The 8,133-nt window shown below is 38.9% G+C and overlaps 1 protein-coding gene across 1 annotated transcript in view; it reads left to right on the top strand.

Annotated features, from left to right (window-relative positions):
* The window catches only part of IMPAD1 (inositol monophosphatase domain containing 1), a 173,475-nt gene that overhangs the window by 323 nt on the left and 165,019 nt on the right, over nt 1–8,133 (top strand). The gene's annotated exons all lie outside the window — the stretch shown is intronic.

Below are 8,133 nucleotides of genomic sequence, written 5' to 3'. Positions count from 1 at the left end.
GGAGAGGAGAGGAGAGGAGAGGAGAGGAGAGGAGAGGAGAGGAAGCAAACATTCATTCATTCAAATCTGCAAGTAGTCAAGATTGGCTGGGGGTGCAGGCATGGCAACAACATTTTGGGAATATCCTAACTGAAATAACTCACAGAAGTTTTCTTTGCTATTTAACTCTTATTCATTCCGAGCTTCCAAGAGAGTAAGTGTGACAGTTCTGAGTGATTATTTAAATAAATTAAAAATTAAAAAAACTGAGAAGTTGTCTTTTTTAGTTTGTGAAGAAATTTGAATCTTTCACACTGGTGAAATTGCTCAACATCAAAAGAACAAAGTCTAGGCTCAACAAGCAGAATTTGAATCTCTTTGGAGAATAGTTGGCCCCTCGTTTAGTCGAGATATCTATTTCTGGTTCTTTCAAAGGAGTTCTTAGAGCAACAAGGTCATACTTCTACCCTAACTCACTCTGTGAATACTCCTATTTCTGTGGAGTTCTCACTGAAAGTCATGCCTCCTGCTTATTTCCATGCAACTACAACAGTTACAAAGAGCACAATAGCACTACTTGATAAAGTAAATTTTCAGTGATAAACTACTATTTTTCAACATAGCCACCACTATTAATCAATTCATGTGGATTTGCTGGCTGAGATGTTCTTAATTTTGTGGTGTGACAGCAATCTGTGGCCGTCTGGAATGTGGCTTGTCTTTCACGTCACTGTCACTGCTGAAACAGCACCCACTGCCTCACTGTGCTCACATCCACTGTTTGGTCTCCATAAACACTCAGAAAGTGTCAATGAATGTCAATGGGTACAACTTTTTCCTGCATGGAGGAATTCAGTGACACACCTTTGCTTCATACACACTTCCATGTCAGACACCTTTGTGTCAGACTGCCCCTCTGCTGCTATCTGTCACATGGTAACAACATGTAATAGAATATTGGTGGTAAGTTCAACCTCTACTGCATCCCATCAACACTCACTCTGACTTTGTGGGCCAACATCATAAAATAGGAGCAACTGCTTTCAGGGCAGCCCTTGTACTACATGGGAAGGAATAGTCTGTCAGGAATAGTCTCCTTATTCTCATGTCCAAATCAGATGCCCAACCTGACAGCATCCTCACAATACTCCTCTTCAGTTACTCAGTTTACTTGCATTACTTTTCTAAGCATCTATAATGGCTGTCTAACTTGAGAGTCACTTTATCAGTCAGGAGGTGGGTGATATGGGTGGCCAATTCAAACTCATTCTGTTGCTCGAAGAACTTCCCAATTTCAGTGACAATTTGCATGTACTGGGGGATCACCACTAGCTCAAGCAGTGACATCTATGGAAGACTATAGAATAATTCACCAAATAAGTTATTGCTAAAGGTACTGGTTTTTATTTCTAAATAATGCACAAAATAAAAAATTGATCTACAAGTAGAAGCTTTTTGTAGCTTTAAATGTAAAATACTTTAAAGAGATAGAAAGGCAGTTGTTCAGGCGTATTTGCATAGCAATCTTTTAAGTTTTTGGCCTTTTAATTTTCTTCCCCACCATGTTCTGTTTTTGCTACTCCTCAGTGAGTGATTTTAAACCTTTTTTTTAATATGCAAAGCTAGCTTCACTTTCATTTACCACATATCAAGGGTTTTGTTTATGGAAACGTCCTCTGGATTGTTCTGTAGGATACTCTGAGGCTGTAAAAGCATTACACCAACCCAGAACTTAAACACTAAATTAAGGAAGAAGATGTGCTAAAGAAACTGAAGAAACACCAATATTTAAAAAACAGAGAAAGAAGTATACTACAGTCAAAATGGTCTAACTCTTACATCAACATTAAAATTCACAATGGGAGAGATTCAAATTAGTCCCAGGCAGGCTAAGATAGTTCATAATTGTCTTGTAAAACAGAGTACTCTCCAAATCTGGACAGATTCCATACATTGTCACAACCTCAGAAATCTGAATAATAAAAGATGCACAATGTTTAATTGGAGCTGGCAGTTCAACAAAACACTGCAATGCTGTCATATTTAAATTGATTTGATTTTAAATGATGACATGGTAAAAGATTTCCTGCTGTTTATCTGCAGATGTTGTGCAAAAATAAAGAAAAATAATGTGTCCCATGACCATGGAGCATAGACTGCTGTTTTTCACTTCTATTTACAGCACAGGCCATAGGAGGGAAATTATGCAAGAACAGCAGCTCATCAGTTTTCAAGCCAGAGGTTTCAATCACAAATGGAGTGTGACAGCAGAAATTTTATTCTGTCAAAAAATAACAAAGTAACTCTAAAGAAAGAACATGGGGCCTGCAAATAAATTGTTGATTCAGGTAAAAAAGACAGAAGTAGGAGTTGGCAGCAAGGAAGCCTGTCTGATACATTGCCAGCCTTGATGTATGCATGCAAAAATAGGCCATTGCCATGTTATTGATATCAATTTGTTGACCAATGGGATGTTCTGGGAGTACGAACGCACCCTAAGAGTCTGCAGCCACCCAGTTCCTTCTCTCGAGGAAGTGCCAGAGTGTATGTACCTATGTCTGCGTAATGTGCAGTGCCAGCTTTAGTTGCTATTAAAGGTGATAGTGACTTTTAGAGACATCACAGCGTCTACGTATCAAGATGCCAGAAGCAAAGGGCACCTTCTGATCTCTACTTATCAACAACGATTAAGTGTATACTGCCTGTGTGGCAGTAGTATTGAGAATAATACTCTCAGGGAATAATACTATGGAATACAATTTTATATCTCATAGTACTCCCCAAGGGTTTCTTCATATATTCTGAAGTTCTGGTATTTCATCAGGACAATTTGTGATATCTTCGTTTCTTTATTATTTGTAAACAGTACATGGATTGCCATGGATGGGCATAAGTAATAATCAGTTAGCTTTATTGTCTTTTTTTTTTTTTTTAAACTGAAATCTTAGGCATATCTACAATAGTTATGCACAGTAGAAAGTCATTGCTCTTGCCACTTGAGATGCAATTAATTGTCACTGGGTCAAGTGAACTTATGCTGCAGACAGCTATGAAAAAAGGGGAAATCTCTTCCCTCTAAATAGATCTTTTTTTTTTTCTTTTTTTTGTCAAAATTATGGAATTAAAATGCCTCATCACTGAAGACAATTAATGTTCCAAATTCTCTTCCATTAATGTACAGTCAGAATGGCCCATGAAAATGTAACTCTCATCAAGGAAGTCAAATAGCTTGTGCACATCTTTGTCAAGGACCAGCTAGACTTCTGTCTGGGTAAATACTTGCACTTCCACCTAGTTCCTGACTGATCTGCACTTCAAAGCATTTGCACAGGGCTGAACCACACTGGCAAAACCAAACAACTGATCACCTTCATGATTTCTTTTAGTCACAGAAATTAAAAAGCAACGAATATTTCCTTCTCCTTTTCAATGGAACAAACACTTGCCAAATTTTTGGGAAGACTTGGTTATTCCAGAAGATCTGAGGCTAAAAATAGCACGTTGTCCCTCCTCGCCCCAACATAACGGCCACTTATGCTCTAGTGCAAAGGACAGAGTACTTTTTTTTTTTGCTTTTCTCCATGCAGAGAGAAAACACAGCTTCCTCCCTCCTCATTCATCATTCTTAGCTCCTGGGGAGTAGCCAGAGATTTCTCCTTATCCTTAGATCTGGGGTGTAGCTGGGTAAGTATGCACACTGCCTTGCCCTATTCCTTGGTACAACCTGCAAAAGATTTATTTTACAATATCAACAATCTAATATTCCAATTGTCCTTTAACAAGCTGAAGAGGAAAAAGGTAAACATCAAACCTTTCTTATGTCTGTGACAAAATTAGAAGCACTCTGTAATGGTTTATAGACACTGTGTGCTGGCCTAGTTCTTGCCCTGCTTGCTGTATGAGTGTATTGGCTTAGTTTACCTGGAAATGTGATGAGGAAAAAAAAAATAGCAGAAAGGGAAGAATGGGCTGAGATAAGCCACCTTTCAGCAAACACTTAACAGTTGTTGAGAGACAATGCCAAGACAGGAAAATGCCTGGGGATCCAAAGTTAAAAAAAAAATAAAGTCTGGCAGACTTCAAAAGGAAGACTTTTGCAAAACAAATATTCTTTGGTTTTAAGAAAGCTTTTTAGTTATTGAATATCCCTTGCCTCTGACATCCAAAGGAAGAACTGCCATGGCAAACACTGTCCAATATGCTATGTTAACACCACCGGTGGACAGGACACTGAAGCAGAAAGAGGAGAGGAACTGTGGAGGAACTTAATTTTTGCTTTAAACGTAATAATCAAGTCACAAACAAATAGTCTAATAATAAAGCAGAGAAGACACAACTGGAAAAAAATGGCGTGCAAAAAATCTGGTTTTGATGGTAAGCCAGCCATTCATAGCTCTTCAAAGGAAGGCTCAACTCTGCTGTATTTGATAATGTGCAATAAGATGATTTTTTACTTCATGAATTACAGCTTTAAAGACTGCTATATAGAGAGATAAAGTAATAAACATGTATTTAAAATGAAATCTATTTTCCTTCTAACATTTTCATTCACTTGCAACACTTAATTTATTCCCTTATTTTCATTCTAGTACACCGTAACTCAAAGGAATATAGAGCTCTTGCAACAAACTGAAACCACCACCTAACTAAGACACAATAATAACAAGCCAATTGACTTTCTTTCAAAAAAGGAGAGATCCCACAAGGCATAATCATCATAGCCTTCATCTCCCAACAGAGCAACACCAGGGATGTCTCAGTCCAGTTCAGTCCTCTCCCTCCTCCCCATTATCTGCTCAAGAGATGAGATTTGCTGTGGGCAGATGTAGGAACCTGAAATAATAGGAGATCCTTCTTCTGCTACCCATCTTCTGCTTGTGCTTGAAGGGAAGCCCCAGCACTTAGGTTTGTGACATCCCATTCATTTCCATGGAAACAGATTGCCAGTTCACAGACATGGGCTTATGGCTTTACTGCTATGTAAAAAGGAACTAATGAAAACCCACTGAAAACAGAAATATTCAGTTTCTGACAGAAATAGACATATTACAACAGTTCTTACAGTATGAGAATTTTCCTTTAGATTTTAATTTTCATGCCTGAAATAAGATGCGTGGCTGCACTCAGTCTTTGTAATTAGTGTTGCATTATTCATAGCAATCTATATTCACTCAGAGAAACCTTATTTCAAAGTTCCATTCTACCTTATTTTCTCTATTTCTCCATTTTCATTCTTTTTCCTTTGCCTTTGTAAGACTTTCACAAGGAATGCAAGTCACAAATTAAGCATTCTTCTCTACCTTCCATCTTAATTTATCCCGTATCATCTATCTTAGCTCTCAGAACCCTCTCCAATGTTATTCATCCTTTGTCTCTTTCAAGGATCCTTTCTAGGTGTTTGCTTTAGTTTCTCATCTTATCTGTTTTGTCCTAGTTTACAAAAAACAAAAATACTGAAAATACTGAGATACCCAGAAGGAGGTAGAGGCCTATCAAACCAACTGTACATAAGCTCTATTCTCCCTAGTGGTTATGGTCCAAATCTTTCAGTCATGGGGATTAACACATACTGTTTTAAAATTTCTTTTCACCTTTCTATGGCTTGACTGGATTGCTGTAAATTAGGGCTACCTTCTCACTGTTCTGATTTACACACAATCTGCCCATGTTAAGACCGCCTGCAGCATTGGGTCATTCTGATAGTTCATCCATATCTTTCCATCACTGCCACAGGACACTGAATGCAGCACAAATGTGAGGCCATTTCTCCTCATATTTTCTTACAAAGGACCTATTGAGTTGGTGGTTCTGTGCAAATGTTTCAAAAATATCCCTTCTTCCTGAGTTACTCTGAACCAAATAGCTTGGTGTGGACTATAACACACACTCCCTTTGTGCTTTTTGGCTATTAGAAGTCTTTCTCCCAGTTTCCTTGCCACAGACATCCTTGATGCTGATGAGAACAGAAGTCCAGCAGAGCAGGGCCTGCCATTGTTTAAAATGAGGCTTTAAGTGACCTATACTCACCGCTGCCAGGCTGTATGCAGGACCAATTTTCTCAGATCTGAGAGAGAATGCAGAAGAAAAGGACAAGAAGATATTGTTTTAATCGGGTTTTGATCCAGGGAAACCCTCCCATTGAGAAGACAGTGTGGGAAAAAAGAAAAAAACAGCCGAAAGGCAGGCAGGGGGGTATTTATAAACCAGGAGAGGCTGTGTAGCACTTGCTGTGTCCAGGAACCAAATACAAACCTGCCTCTGAGTCATTCACTGGAGTGTATAGCCATGGTGATATTCTCTGGTATCAAGTTTAAGGCAAGGTTGATTTCTTGCTACTGCACTATCTGTCTTCTAGATGGCAAGCTGGAAATAGCTCAGTGACACAGCAGGTAACTCAAGAAGACAGGAGTAAGAGCAGAAAAGGAAGAGCAAAGAAAGTCACAAGCCAGGAATGGTCTGTACTTTTCCCATTGTTTGAGGATGTGTTCTAATGCATTCACTTCCAAAGATATGAAAATCGTCTGGACAGCACAACACATTGAAAAATAAGCATCCACTTAAAAAAACAAAAAACAAACAAACAAAAAAAAAAACCAACCTTAGACAGAAGCATTGTAGACCAAAAGTAATAAACATACACACAGAAAATTTTAGTCACAATACACAAAGGGTCCTTTCTGTTGATGTAATTACTTACCAGTTTGCTGCTGTCTTCTGTGTAGGAGATTGGTTTGGTCATATGAACTGGTCCCAGGATAAGCAGTAGGACTACTTGTCTGTGTTTGCAGGTTTGTGCTACCTAATGAAAATGGCCTGTTTATTCTAGCAACTCAGTAATTCATGGGGGCAACATGAAAGGCTTGTTTTCTTTTTGCTGGCCATTGTTAAGTTTCTCATGCCAATTTTTTGTTTTATTTTCTTTTATCAGAAGTTTCCATCTGCTGATTTCATGAGTGGTTTAGTATGCCTGGCTTTGGTTCGTGGTACAGACTCTTTATGAGGCTGCATATCCACACTATGTCCTGACTTCCCATGGCTTCCTCTCCTGAACTCAGCTGCCTATATAGCAATGTGGTGGCATGAAGGATGGCTCCCCTTGGCCCAACAAACACCTGTGGGAAAGAGTTGATTTCATGATGGAACTGTGAGCATCTGTCTCTCCTTTATTCAGGCTCAGGACCTGAAATTTAAGCACACCACAGTGCAGCCCTGCCCCAAAATCTCCCTAGCATGCTTGAAATTTTTCATTCAGTGGGTGCAGCAGATTGGATGAATGTGGTATGACTAAAACTATACCTAGCAAGTATAACATAGCATGAAGATGATGCTGCTATTAGACCACTGAAAGTAGCCTATCACAGGTAACTACCTACATTAAGTCATTTCCAGGAAAAATCCAGAGCTGTTAATGTTATTAAGCAATCATTATTACTTGACTGAGTTTGCCTAAAGCAAACACTGGCACTGCGTTTTGTATTGAAAGAGATACTAAGATATGAAATTTGAAAATAATTAGACTAATTCTTCTCTGTAACTACAGTCTTCCATCTTTGCTAGCTTCAGAAAGTAGAGACCTAAGTGCAGACCTAAGAGCAAACTTGCAGTCAGCTCACCTCTGAAAGAATTAGGTATTACTATGCTCTTTTCAACACCAGAAATAAAACACAAACTATATTAACTCACTTCAGGTATTTGCATTAGAAAGGACTGAAGTGTTATATTCTCCAGCTCTTCACCGCAAAACCTACAGAACTTTTCCAGAAAAGTGTTCCTGAGAGCCTCCTGTTAACCAAAACACCTTGGGTGTTCATTATTAGCTACGCAAGTTATCTGCTGTCACTTGAAGAACTCTGTAAATATGCTGCTTTGATCACGAGAGATTGCTTCTGACTTGTCTGTGCTACTGGTCGAAGTGATTTTACGTGACACCCTTAACCTAGATTTTAACTCTGAGTCCCTACAATTATCTCTCTTGGATGAAAATATTGATATAAATGGCCCAATTTAGGGAAGTGGTGAATGTCTGCAGTTCTTACTGAGTTCACCTCAGGACTGCCTGAACAATGCCCGAGTGCTCCTGCTTTTTGGTCAGTGATGTCTCTGTTGAGGAACAGTAGGACAAAAAAGACACATGATGAATGTGATTGAAAGGAC

Source organism: Meleagris gallopavo, chromosome 3 (assembly GCF_000146605.3).
Source record: "Meleagris gallopavo isolate NT-WF06-2002-E0010 breed Aviagen turkey brand Nicholas breeding stock chromosome 3, Turkey_5.1, whole genome shotgun sequence".
NCBI classification, from domain to species: Eukaryota; Metazoa; Chordata; class Aves; order Galliformes; family Phasianidae; genus Meleagris; species Meleagris gallopavo.
The sequence above is the reverse complement of the archived record's forward strand: the minus strand, read 5'-3'. Positions and strand labels throughout refer to the sequence as shown.